The 14,993-nt window shown below is 31.5% G+C and overlaps 1 protein-coding gene across 2 annotated transcripts in view; it reads left to right on the forward strand.

The window, feature by feature from the left end:
* Window positions 1–2,763: 2,763 nt before the first annotated feature.
* LOC143198816 (GTP cyclohydrolase 1) overlaps window positions 2,764–14,993 on the forward strand; it is a 36,768-nt gene continuing 24,538 nt past the window's right edge. Inside the window, exon 1 of one of the 2 annotated variants that reach the window (XM_076408325.1) lies at window positions 2,764–2,889. The gene's annotated coding sequence lies outside the window, so the exon portion shown is untranslated. Of the gene's footprint in view, window positions 2,890–7,903; window positions 8,060–14,993 lie in introns of those variants that run through there. The other variant, XM_076408324.1, reaches the window with a different exon arrangement.

Genomic DNA, 14,993 nt, shown 5'->3' on the forward strand with positions numbered 1-14,993 from the left:
GAAACTAATATATGGCATAAGCACTATATCAGTTATATAGGCACGCAATTAATTAATTACCGTATTACCCAAATCTGATCCCTAATGACTGGCTGTTTGCTGTGTTCAATGGAATGCTTGACAAAAACCTCTTGTCTTAAGTGAAGAACAGGTTAAGTAAAGAGTGACTGAGGCCTATTTTGAAACCTAAACTAAACTGTTCTACGAAAATTTTAAGAAAGCTGGACTAAAATTCTGAAAATTATTTTGACGAATAAAGGTGATTTTTTTCTTGTCGAAACTTAAACTCGAAATGTATTCAATAACTTGTTAACATTTTATACTTACAATTTACTTTGAAGAAATCTTTGACTAACTAAAGTCATTGTTAATTATTCTTAGTGGTTTTACTATGCACTTTTTAAACACGATAAACTTTTGTGCATCTTTATATAACAACTGATAAAACATGGATTTACCAATCCACATTGCAATCAAGGCGGCGGTCTGCTAAATAGACCAACACATGTTAAGGTCATCCTATTGAAGTGGAACAAAACCGACAGTTGGAAACATGAACAATAATGAAACATCTAAAATATATTTCTTATTGAGTAATTTGAAGTAGAGGTTTATCAGAAAAATTTCTTATAATGAAAATATATTCTTTCTTCTAATTTTAGGTACTTAATGTGAAACTTATGAGCTCACAAGTGATTTAGGATCCTTTCTTACTCAATTTGATTACAATTATCTCTTCAAAAAATATATTGACTAATTATATATAAATGATAATCCTCATTTATACGCATTTTTTTGTTGGTTTGTTATTTATATATTAAATTAAGTCAGAATTATTTAAATAATGGAATGGTTTTAAATTAAAATCACTCAGATCAAGATAAACGATTTACTGAAGCAATTACTAGTACTCTTCCATTGCGTTTCGTAATATTTTTTTGTTATAATCGTTAAAATAACAGCGTAAAGCGTAAAATAACCCTGAAACTCAACGCAATAGACCATTGCGACTGAGTGGACCTTGCAGATTAGCCAATAAACGTATATGCTAGTTGACTTCTCTGTACGTATATTGATGGGATGGTACAAACCCAAGGAGGTTATTGTATTTTATTCTCCTATATTAAATATTTAGTGGAAATTTATATAGCAAGGGCAAATCTGTACTCATTAAAATTATAATATTTTGTAACGGTTTAATACAAATATATACAAATACAAATATACAAATATATATATATATATATATATATATATATATATATTTAGTTTTTATATATAATATTTAGTGATGCCAAGCTTTGCTCTAAGAGCTTCTATGCGTCTGGACATGCTATCAATACATGTTTTTGTATCTTCCCGGAGTCGTGATACCATTCTGTGACAAGAGTTTCAATTAACTATTGGTTAATGGTAATCACAGCTTTTGCAAATGCCCGTCCTACGTGTTTTCTGTGGGATTTATGTCTGGTGAATTCCCTGGCCCGCAATACGAGAAAATATGAAGAAAAATTAAATTATGAAAGAAGGTGGAGTACTTTTCATCTTACCTTGGCAATATAATAGTATTTCAATTATTTCAAGTTCGAACTGTAGAATAAAAATAATATAATTACATGTCAAATAGCGCATCAAATAGCGCATAATCAGTCTCAATACAAGAACATTCACGCTCTACGTAAAGAATGTTAAAATATTATTTTGGTATTTGTTCATATTTCTATATTTGTTGAATAATATTTGTAAATATAATGTTCAAATCGTGCGTATAATTTTTATTTAATCTTTTATTAACTTATATTGAAAAAAAACACTTTGTTAATAAAGACCAATTATTTATTTTTGAATGCCAGATAATGAATAGGATATACATTGGAAAAATAATATTCGTAAAACGATAATAGTCACAAACTTAAGTTTTAACAAAATGATCCGACTGTAGAAACATTAGACGCATCAAGATTTATGCAGCATCATTTGTAACACAATATTGAAGTGTTCTATAGCAATGACTAGCTTAATATTAACGTCCATACTTAATTTATTCAATTGCATAATAATGTCTATAGTTAAAATGTATTTATGTTAATTACTCGTATAAAATTGTATTAAATTAATGGAAATAAACTTGGTATACTGGTACTGAAGAACTGGCACCTTCAGCTGTTTAAGTCGCATTTGGTGGTTATGTGACATATGTGACCGAACAGCTTGAGTTGGTGGTCGATAGTTTCCAACTAGTGTTGGAAATGAAAATGTTGACTGTTTTTATGGCAATAATAGGTAATATTTCGATTGCTCTCTCGATTTTTGTTAATATATAATATATTTTAGTATTTATGGTTATTGTACATAACCTACATACTTTTTTCTTGTTGTATCCACGTGATATACAGTCTTAGTTATCATAGCTACCTCCATTTGCCTAACGTCTAATCCGATATCATAGACTTTTAGATGGTTCTAGATGTGGTTGCAGTTTATGGGCAATGTGCGAACACATTAAATTCACTTGCCCACTTTTTACCAATTCACATGGATGGTGCAGAGTTCCTCAAAACCCATGTCAAATTTGGAAGAATTTCCTCAGTAGTTAATTTATCCAAACTAAAGAATTTTATAACCTATAGAACTCAGTTATGGAGAATATGTAAAAATGTGTAAGAATGAAATGTTGAGAAGTCTAGTGAATGTATCCAGATATTACAGCAACACCGAGATCATTGGATTCTAATAGTTATAAAGATGTTAAGATATTAGCAATAAGATATGAGGACAAACATCATTCTCATCTTAACACTGAAGTGCAGCAATTTTTGGACAACTGAACTAGGACTAGGACGCAGACTAACGGATCGTGTGATCGTGCCTTTTCCAAATCAAAGACAGGTAAGTAGATCCGTTTTCTTGGATTAGAACCTTTTCCACTATTACTATTAAAAGGTCACTTGAAAAGCCAACGGTCTGATATAGATAGATTGCGCTACTCGAATTAAATCCATATGTTTTTAGTTAGCCCTAACCCTCAAAAGATGCGTGTATAAATTTGATAGCTGTAGGATCATTAGTTTGTGAATTATAACATTTTGAATGAAGCAACTTCTGTTACTTTGAAAAAATGGATAAAAAGGAATTTGGCAATCAAGGATTGGTATGCTAAGTTTAGACATAGCGAAATGAGCACCGGTGAAAGCAGTGGACGCCTAAAAAGGTTGTTATCGACGAAAACATTTAAAAAATCCACAAAATGATTTTGAATAGCCGTAAATTGAAATTGAATGAAATAGCAGACAATCGCGCGAAAAACGGTCGCATTTGAAGAAAAATAAAGTGCTGCTTCACCCAGACATTGCATCGTATCACGAGTCATCAATAGGGGTTCGAACTGCTTCCCTCATCCACCACATACCCCAGGTTTGGCCCCCAGCGACTATTTCCTGTTCTCAGATCTCAAAAGAATGCTCACTGGGAAGTAATTTTCGTCGAATGAAGAGGTGATCGCCGAAACTGAGGCCTATATTGAAGCAAAGGACAAATCGTACTACAAAAGTAGTATCGAAAAATTGGAGAGTCGCTATAATCCGTGTATCACCCTTGAAGGGAATTATGTTGAATAAAAAAAAAGTTTGCCTAAAAAGTATGTTTTAATATGGTAGGCTGTGGACTTTTCAATTGACCTCTTACCTCATTTTTTTTGTACGTACGTACAAAAAATTGAAAAACAATTTTGAATTCCAACTTATTTAAGGACCATTATAACAACATTGATGATAATTAAAATACTTGCCATAAATATAAAATATATAAAATAGTTCATAAATGAAGAAGTTATTTGATATGTTGTGCAATATCTCTTACCCTCTATTATTATAAAACCATTAAGCTATAGATCAATATTTCGCAATACTGCCTAATGAGAAAATACGAAACTATACAACGGAATTATTGCTTTAAAAATAACACATTATAATTTGAGGACAGTTTCTAGTCCATCGTACCTTTCGTATGGCTCTTGGGGTTTCCCACCGATCAGCCCAAGCCAGCTATTAATTAACAAAACAGCAAAATAATACGTTGATGGCAAAAAAACGGTGTTGAAGACCTCTAGAAATCGCTGGATATAAAGTTATTTTTGAACTGTAAGAAGTCGTAAATAAGAAACAAGTTCGGGTAATGCTTTCAAGAGTGGAAAGTATTCTCGGAGGGCATATAGTGAAGAAGGAAAACTATGTTACTTTGTAAACGTGTAACAGTTTCAAGGTTATCTTTCTGTTTGCTTTCGTGGGTATTAACTTTTTATCATATGCTGAATTTTGTTTTTATATATTTTTATAATATAGAAATATTTTTACGCCAATAATGCAACCAGCAAAAATTAGCTTTACTACGGTTGCAATTTATATTTTATAAGTCGGCAAATCAAAATCAATATAAAGTTATTTTTGAACTGTAAGAAGTCGTAAATAAGAAACAAGTTCGGGTAATGCTTTCAAAAATGGAAAGTATTCTCGGAGGGCATATAGTGAAGAAGGAAAACTATGTTACTTTGTAAACGTGTAACAGTTTCAAGGTTATCTTTCTGTTTGCTTTCGTGGGTATTAACTTTTTATCATATGCTGAATTTTGTTTTTATATATTTTTATAATATAGAAATATTTTTACGCCAATAATGCAACCAGCAAAAATTAGCTTTACTACGGTTGCAATTTATATTTTATAAGTCGGCAAATCAAAATCAATATAAAGTTATTTTTGAACTGTAAGAAGTCGTAAATAAGAAACAAGTTCGGGTAATGCTTTCAAGAATGGAAAGTATTCTCGAAGGGCATATAGTGAAGAAGGAAAACTATGTTACTTTTGTAAACGTGTAACAGTTTCAAGGTTATCTTTCTGTTTGCTTTCGTGGGTATTAACTTTTTATCATATACTGAATTTTGTTTTTATATATTTTTATAATATAGAAATATTTTTACGCCAATAATGCAACCAGCAAAAATTAGCTTTATTACGGTTGCAATTTATATTTTATAAGTCGGCAAATCAAAATCAATATAAAGTTATTTTTGAACTGTAAGAAGTCGTAAATAAGAAACAAATTCGGGTAATGTTTTCAAGAATGGAAAGTATTCTCGGAGGGCATATAGTGAAGAAGGAAAACTATGTTACTTTGTAAACGTGTAACAGTTTCAAGGTTATCTTTCTGTTTGCTTTCGTGGGTATTAACTTTTTATCATATACTGAATTTTGTTTTTATATATTTTTATAATATAGAAATATTTTTACGCCAATAATGCAACCAGCAAAAATTAGCTTTACTACGGTTGCAAATTATATTTTATAAGTCGGCAAATCAAAATCAATATAAAGTTATTTTTGAACTGTAAGAAGTCGTAAATAAGAAACAAGTTCGGGTAATGCTTTCAAGAATGGAAAGTATTCTCGGAGGGCATATAGTGAAGATGGAAAACTATGTTACTTTGTAAACGTGTAACAGTTTCAAGGTTATCTTTCTGTTTGCTTTCGTGGGTATTAACTTTTTATCATATACTGAATTTTGTTTTTATATATTTTTATAATATAGAAATATTTTTACGCCAATAATGCAACCAGCAAAAATTAGCTTTACTACGGTTGCAATTTATATTTTATAAGTCGGCAAATCAAAATCAATATAAAGTTATTTTTGAACTGTAAGAAGTCGTAAATAAGAAACTAGAAATATTTTTACGCGAATAATGCAACCAGCAAAGCTATGAAAGCATTTTTTCTTTGATATGTATCCGTATATAACCCGTGATATGTATATCGGGATGCACCGACACTCTTCACAGAGACACGTTGAATTACACTCGTTATTGGTTCTAGAGGAATATCGCGTTGTATCACTTCATTGGAAACATACTACGGAGCATCGACAATGGTACGCAACACTTTATTTTGGAACCATTGCAGGATGGATATATTAGACTTGCTAGCGGTTCCTCATAGTTGAATTCCATATGACGAAATAGGCTTGAGTATAGATTACATACAGGAAAATCTTGTTATCTAATGATAACTTGGATTTTCGCCCGATAAGCCAATATATTTGGTAGAGTTTAAGTCCAAGCTGTTTCCGTTTGACGAGTATGTGCTTCTTCCAGGTTAAGCGTCGATCTAGGTGTATGATATTTTGCATCCTCTGCTTGCGGAAGTTGACAGTTATTGATATAGACTGATGAACATGTTCTACTACGGAGCGTAAACGTTAATGATTTGATTTTGTTTCGTTGGCTTTAATATGCCATGTTTTAGCCACATTTCTCTTCTATTTAAGTGTGTTTGTAGGTTCATTGATGCTGTGGATGGATCTTCATGAGTTGCGTACGTTGCCACAGTGGTTATTTTGTTGTAAGTAAATTGGATGTATACAAAAGATATATTACTGAACCCATTACACTACCTTGCAAAACTCCTGAATATATTGCATGTCATTCGATATGTTCATCGCCTTGTTTTACAGTAAAATGGCGATCTGTGGGGTAAGACTTGTTAATAGCTCATAATCCAGATAATAGAAAAGTTTCTTTAACGCCTTTTCCAAACGCCTGAGATATGTCTAGAAATATAGCTGAACAATATCTTTTGGTGTTTAAGTCCATATTTATTTCGTTTACAAGTCTATGCACTTGTTCTATTGTTCTATGTTCTATTGATGTTCTGGATTGATGTTTCTTTTTTCTATTATATAGTTTCGGTGGAGGTGACATCTTTTGGTGTTATTCCTTGTGTGAGGATCAATATCATTTCGGCTATTTTCCAAATGCTAGGAAAATTGTTAATTCGTAATATAACATTGAATTTGAATCTTAATAATGTTACCCTCTTCTCTGATAGTTCTTATGCGATACTTTTCATATATATATATATATATATATATATATATATATATATATATATTAAACTACTTACTGTTTTTATACATTTCATATATGTCATATATTTTCGGACGATTTTCCTTTGGTGAATTCAAGATCATATTTTTCATTTTTTGAGATGTTTCAGTGACCGTGTCCCTACTAATATTCAGTGCAACTGCAACGCATTAGAAAATATTTTCAATAAAAATCGCAGCAAATTAATATTTGATAGTAAAAATGCTTACCTCTCCAACTAATTTTACTGGCAAGAGGGAGCCTCCATTATCTCGTTTATGTTCAAAGTAACGGACTAGAGACGTAATATGTTATGTTTGCGATTTGAAATATATCAAAACAAGCAAAGCATTAAAATAAAGTTTATCGATGGTTTATAACCTTATCACTATTGTTTTGAATAATTTTGCATACGTTTGACAACCGGACGACTTTGACAGGCTAGTTCACTTATTGTTCGAACATATAAGACAGCATTATGTCTCTCTTTCACTGGAATGAAATGAGAATGAAAGGAAAATATTGCCTGGTTCTGAAACGAATTTACAAATTGTGGTAGGCAATACATTAAACATCTTGATAACACATGTTCAAAAAAACTTTGGATAGACTAGATATATATATATATATATATATATATATATATATATATATATATATATATATATATATATATATATATATATATATTATTGCTTGATTGTCGCGATATTTTATTGCAAAATTTAAACAACCGGTAAAATTAATAGTAACAATCTGATTCTTCTTGTGCATAAAACAATGAGACATTGCAAGCTAGAACAAGCGACCGCTGAGAATAGTTTCCATTTCCTTGTCATAATTTTGTCAGGTGGTTAATGACGATCCGCGTTTAATAGCGTGGAAAACCTCCAGAGAAAACCCTCGTGAAAAATCCAGTCTACGGAGCGGACCGAAAGACACCCGAAGAGTAATATATAATCATCAGGAGGACGGCTATCACCAGTCGCTTTTCAAACGCAGGACTGCTCGAGCCAGTTATTTTGTGCTGTGTTCGAACGCGCACGACGGTTTGGCGAAAGCTCCAGTGCCGCTGTTGGTGATCGCCATTGTTTATATTTTTTTCAAAATATTTACACTCGCAAAGCAACGCGCCAACACAAAAGGTAACCTTGATAAACAAACGTTTTAGGTTTAGATTGATAGAGTGATATTGAGAGAAAAGACTTTATCCCTGATGATGTTTTTCCTTCTTCCGTTAGTGATTCACTTAATTAACAAGGCCGATATATTGTTTACTGCAGTTTTTTTTAAATATATGATGTATATGATTATAAAATACAGAAAATATATTCACAAACTAGAATCTTTTCAAAATATTTCAGAATAATTGTAACTAATACAGCATATAAAATAATAAAATAGTTTATATTTGTTTAGTAATCAATTCGTTATTATATAGTTAAATAAACTGCACATACTCTAAAATGTATTAGCCTATATTTTACTCTGCTTATTTGTTTGTAAATTTTAATAAATTATTTAGTATTTATATATTTAGTGTCACTTTCATTCATATCAACTTATTGTATTTCATTAAATCATTATCAAATAATTATCATATTTTACAACACTTAATTGTTACACAGTTATGATTATATATTTTTGTCATATTATATTTTAGAATAACCAGTGAAATTATTCTTTATTCTAGTAAAAATATTACTTAGAGTTAAACGAAAATGTCCATAACTTAAAACAGATTTAGTTATAATATCCATACTAGACATCAAGCAAATTATCGATATTTTATTACATTGATATTTAAAAAATCGTTATATCTATAATAATATAAAAATATATCAATTTTCTTTGCAATAACCAGGAAAAATGTTAATGAATAAAAATACTGATAAATCGATATAAAATATACTAACCATTTAAAAATAAATACATATTATATTTAATATTATATATAAAATAAATAAATAAATTATAAAGGTATATTAAAATAATTACAATTACGGCTAACGAAAATATCGATATATCAGTCAAAAAATATCGGAAAAAAAATTGTTAAATGTTTAAAATGTTTGTTTAAAAAAAATATACATTTTAAAAATAGAAACTTAAGTTAATATTATCATAATAATTAAATGTATTAAGTAAAATTACATGTATTGAGTATTGATAATAATTATTATACAGTATCGTCTAATAAGAGGGGGTACATAGGGTCTCGTATGTTACCAGCCAAAACTTTTTTTTATTATTCAGTCACTAATGTCAAATCACCAAAAATGGCTAATATTAACAGGCATAATTGCCATATATGCAATACGAAGTATAACACATGGCAATTCATCGACAAAATGTTACTACTTGGTGCATATTTTAGTCTAGAGGGCTGATTAACGCATAATTTTCCGATAACAATGTTGGTAAGTTTATTATCATCAGCGTCAAAAAATCCATATACATTTGTCTTCAGAGACAGATTACCAAAACTGTCTTTTTTTCTGAAACTAAGCCGGTAGCAATTAAGTACCCTCTACAATAAATGTCAGTGTACAAATGTACCGTGTGTACAAATAACCAATTGAAATTACAGGGAGAAAAACACTCAATATTAACCCCCAATGCGTGCATTTTATATATGCACATTTGGTAGCAATTTGGTAGTAGTGCACACAATACATTTGGTAGAGTTTAAGTCCAAGTTGTTTCCGTTTGACGGGTATGTGCTTCTTCCAAGTTAAGCGTCGATCTAGGTGAATGCAAATGCTTGCGACAGTTGACAGATATTGATATAGACTTATCAACATGTTCTTCTACGGAGCGTAAACGTTACATGACTTGATTTTGTTTCGTTGGCTTTAATACGCCATCTTTCAGCCACATTTGTATTCGATTTAAATTGATGCTATGGATGGATCTTCATGAGAGGCCAAGACTGCCCTGTCATATAGTGGTTATTTTTGGGAATATAGTACTGAATCCATTACATTACTTTGCAAAACTCCTGAATATATTGCATGTAAACACACAAAACTAACTCCCAATGTGTGTATTTTATTAAAGAATGACTGTCTTCATTCCTAAAATCGGATGTTGCTATAATTAAATGTGATGTTTAAGATGAACTAACACTGCTAAATTATGACCTAAAATAAAACCTGCATACTTTCAATATTCCATGATATTTTTGCTATAAAAGACAATATTTTGGTGAGCTGTTACAGATCAACTTTTGAGCTATTAAAATGTCAATTTGGTAAATCATCCACCATATAGTTCCGATTTAGCACTCACTTACTCCTTTTGGTTCTTGAACATAAAAATAAGTCGTGAGGGTAATGACTCTTAACATCTGAAGGGAACTGTTCAGGATAATATATTCGAAAGTTTTGCCAGGTGCTTACAAAGCGAGTTTGTTTGTTGAAAATTAGATGAATGTTCAATAGTGAAAAATAGTACAATAAATGCAATAAGAACCAACAGAACCCCTTTAGTAATAATTGTTTTTGATCTCAAATCCCACATTATAAAAAACAACTCTGGTATAAATAAAAAATACGATTAAAAAAAACTCTACGAAAACTAATCGAAGACTAAAAGATGTATTTTTATGCGGATATATTTTAAAACAATTAAAATCAATGTTGATACAAAGTATTTTCTACAGATTAAAAAAATAATTTCGAAGGTTTAAAGATTTGTTTATATCCTTTCGATAATAATCCTTAACGTTTTTGAAATAACATATTTCCGAGTTAAAAAAAAAGCTGTTTTAACATTCTATTGTTGTTTCTGTTTTATCTAACAGATGACGTTCAAATTATACTGACATTTTAATGCCAAACACTATTTTATTAATTTGCTTTTTTTGATTTTGAATCAAATCATTAAACGCGACTGTACTATTATACTAGTGATTTAAAAAAAAATGTGTGCGGCCTTGCATCGAACCATCAGTTGTTTTAAATCATAGCCTACTTATAAAAGAATACACGGTGGGATAAATCGTCTCAAATAATCGCAGATGCACGTAATATAAAAAAGCAAGATTATGCAATCAGTCTAGAAATCTAACACTGAATGATGAAATCATTCGACGATATCACTGTTGATCTTAAATTTACAAATATAGAATCGTTGTTACTTAATCATGGTTCTTTATTTTCTTCGTTTTTTATTTGACTCGATTATTTAACTATATACATTCTCGTTGTAGCTCGGTTATTATAAAAATGTCGACAAAACCTCTCCATGGACTGTTACAAAACCTTAACAAGTTAACTGTCGCAGGGACGAACGGATCAAGGATAGGAATATATAGGAATGATTACTAAATGCAGCGAATTCATATAGCCCGTTCAATAAAATAGATAGTGTTCGTCATCAGAATTCATGACGTCAATACGTCATCATGTTGCCGTCAATGTCTTTTTAACATGTTCCTTCCAGCGTAGTTTTACATAAAGATTCATTTCGATTTTACGACTTTTTTTCTCGTACGAGAGGTTTTTCTCTCTATGACTTCTAACATTTTAACCTATTAAGGAATTAAGGAATTAGCTCGTAAGGAACTCTTAACGAACTGTCAAAGTTCTCTAAAAGCAACACTCTAACATAAAAATAAATGCAAAAGTGAAAAACTTGTATTTTAAAATGAAATTGAATAATCTGGCACTTAGCAATGTTCAATTATAAGTCATTATTTATATCCATATTTATGTCTAAGAGCGAAGGACTAAAATGGCCTTATTTGCTGATGATACAGTACTACTTCGCGACAAGTAACAACATTGATGGTCTAAATAGAGTACAAGCCAATAACATTAGTACTTAAAATTGTACAATATGAAGGAAAACATTACTACATAGCTATGGTTAAAAATTAGTTGTAATATGCGTGTCATGACCTTTTAAATTAAAAAAAAATCTTTTTGAATTGGTACAATATATATTTTATTACGTTGGCATAACAGGTCAATTGAAAAGTCCCCGGCCTACCATAGTAAAACACAGTTAATTAACAAATTAGCTCTTTTATTCAACATAATTCCCTTCAAGGGTGATACACTGATTATAGCGACCCTCCAAATCTTCGATACCATTTTTTAAAAACCGTTTATCCTTTGCTTCAAAATAGGCCCCAGTTTCGTTCGATCACCTCTTCATTCGGCGAAAATGCCTTCCCAGCGAGCAGGAAATAGTAACTGGGGCCAGATTTGGAGAACACGGCGGATGTGGAAGCAATTTGAAGTCCATTTCATGAATTTTTGTCATTGTTTTCACTAACTTGTGACACGGTGTATTTTCTTGGTGAAGCAGCACTTTCTTTTTCTTTAAATGCGGCCGTTTTTCTGCGATATCGTCCTTCAAAGGGTCCAATAACGCCATGTAATTTGTAATGTTGATGGTCCTTCCTTTTTCAAGATAGTCAATGAAAATTATTCCACGCGCATCCCAAAATACAGATAGCATAACCTTGCCAGCCGACTTTTGCGTTTTCCCACGCTTTGAAGCGGGTTCATCATGTTCAATCCACTCGGATGACTGTCGATTACATCCATTGTCACATATCGACGCAAAAACTCGGGTTTATTACGCTTGATCATCTTCAAACACTGCTCCGAATCATCAACTCGCGTTGATTTTGGTCAAAAGTTCGCTCGCACGGCACCCACTTTTCACAGAGCTTTCTCATACTCAAATATTCTTGAATGATATGATGTACACGTTCAGATGATATCTCTAGAGTGTCTTCTATTTCATTCAAAATCAATTTACGGTCACTCAAAATCATTTCGTTGTTTTTTTTTGCGTTTTCATAGGTAACAACCTGTTTTGGGCGTCCACTACGTTCACCGTCTTCGGTGCTTATTTCACCACGTCTAAACTTAGCATACCAATCCTTGATCATGTTTGTTGATTTTCCTGGAACAGTGTCCGGAAACTCGGTTTCAAGCCAAGTTTTTGCTTCAATAGTATTTTATCAACACGCGAAATTCCTTTTTATCCATTTTTTTTCACAATAATAAAAGTTGCTTCACTCAAAATGCTATAATTCACAAACTAATGATCCGACAGCTGCCAAATTTATGCACGCATCTTTCGAGTGTTAGGGCTAACTAAAAAACATATGGATTTAATTCTAGTAGCGCCATCTATGTGTCAGGCCGGGGACTTTTCAATTGACCTGTTATTTATTATTATTACAATGGACAGTACGTTGAATAAAATACACCGTATCATCCATTTGTATAACGATTTATTTTCACGCTCTATATCGCAAATCAGCTAATTATATGTTATTTTTGTATATATTCAACATGTTTACATAAATATTTTAACAAAATCACAGTAATTTTTGCACAATAATTGATTTAAATACAAATTCCCCCGTAAAACTGTACGGTCGAACATAATCATAAACTATGTTGGCGAGGTACACAAGTGAAAACTTTTAAAACTCTTCATTAATTCCATATGCTTACAAAATACGTGCCGTTTAAATTATTCGCTTTTACGGTTTACATAAGTAATCAACAGATGTTAATTTTATCACATATATTCATATCATAACTTTAAAATAGGGCGTGCGAAAATACAAGATATATATGACTTTGTACTAAATTGAGATTTAAATATGTGATCATATCAATGACTTGGTTACAGATCTTACTAAGGATATTACGAAGCATAATGGAATACATTTTATACCAATAGGTTTTTAAAGATTATTACGCTGTTGATATAAAGATAAATCAGATAAAATTAATATTAAATAAAAAATAACCCATATCAAAATGAGGATTCATTAAAAATCATCGTGGTTCGGTATATTCACTATACTGGGCTAAATTTTTGAATATTCTCAATCAAATGAAATGCAATCCATCTCTGGGCCCACCTCAACAGACATTATCCATCATAAACGACACTATCCCCTCTCTAAAGAGGAATTATTTCCGGTCAGTTCATCTTCTGAATATGGAGAGCATAGTCTCTCCCAGAGACCTTCAGCTCTCCATAAAACAACTGTCCTCCAAAAAAGCCCCAGGCCCGGATGGTATAACAATAAACCATCTAAAGAACCTCACTAGCAAGCAACTATCTGAACTTGCCAACATTATCAATTCCATCCTGATGTTAAAGCATTTCCCAAAATCCTGGAAACATGGGCTGGTCGCTATCATTCCTAAAACAAATGCTAAGTCTAACCCTTCTGACTACAGACGCATTAAACTATCTATCCACCAGGCAATGATAAAAGACTTAGATTTCTCCAAAGCAAAGCAAATAGGTCTACCGAATGACCTAATATCCCTGATAGATTCATACTTGGATGGTAGGTCCTTTCAGGTGAGGATCGGTGACGCAGTCTTCTCTCGTAAACAAATCTCCGCAGGAGTCCCACAAGGCGCTCCATTAGTCCCAGCCCTACTCAACCCTTAGTGGCTGACACCTCACTACACAATACTACACAAGATCAGATGGTTTGATTCTTTTGAGTCTGTGTCCTGTTCTGGTGGTATCCAATAGTTGTAATATTTCAATATTCGCGTGAGGATGGAGTCTTCCCCACGTCCCCTTGCAATTCTCTTGATTTCTTGACTGACTGTGGGTATCTGAAGGTCTCGATGTAGGTAATCAGTCCTATAATATTTGGGTGCAGCCGCAATACCTCTCAGGACTTTGTTCTGAAAAATTTGTATTTTATTTACATTACTCTTTGCAGAACATCACCATAATGGAACTCCGTATGTCCATATAGGTTTCAGTATTTGCTTATATAATAGCAATTTATTATGTATTGATAATCGTGATTGTCTTCCAATTAACCGGTACATTTTCCTATATTTCAAACAAAGCCCAGATAATAAAAATAAATAATAAAGAATAGTCATTGTTTGTCCTTCATGTTTTGTCCTTCTATATTTTGGGACTCTTGTAAATAGCATAATATCAAAATTAAAACCAAATAAAATATATTTCAAATTTATTCATTTCAAAAATAAATAATAATAAACATAGTAATAAAAGTCAACTAATGATAATTTATCATGTTATAATAGACTCTTTCACATTATG

The sequence above is a fragment of the Rhynchophorus ferrugineus genome, unplaced genomic scaffold (assembly GCF_030347505.1).
Source record: "Rhynchophorus ferrugineus isolate W39M unplaced genomic scaffold, kcgeb_rfMv2 rfM6, whole genome shotgun sequence".
NCBI lineage: Eukaryota > Metazoa > Arthropoda > Insecta > Coleoptera > Curculionidae > Rhynchophorus > Rhynchophorus ferrugineus.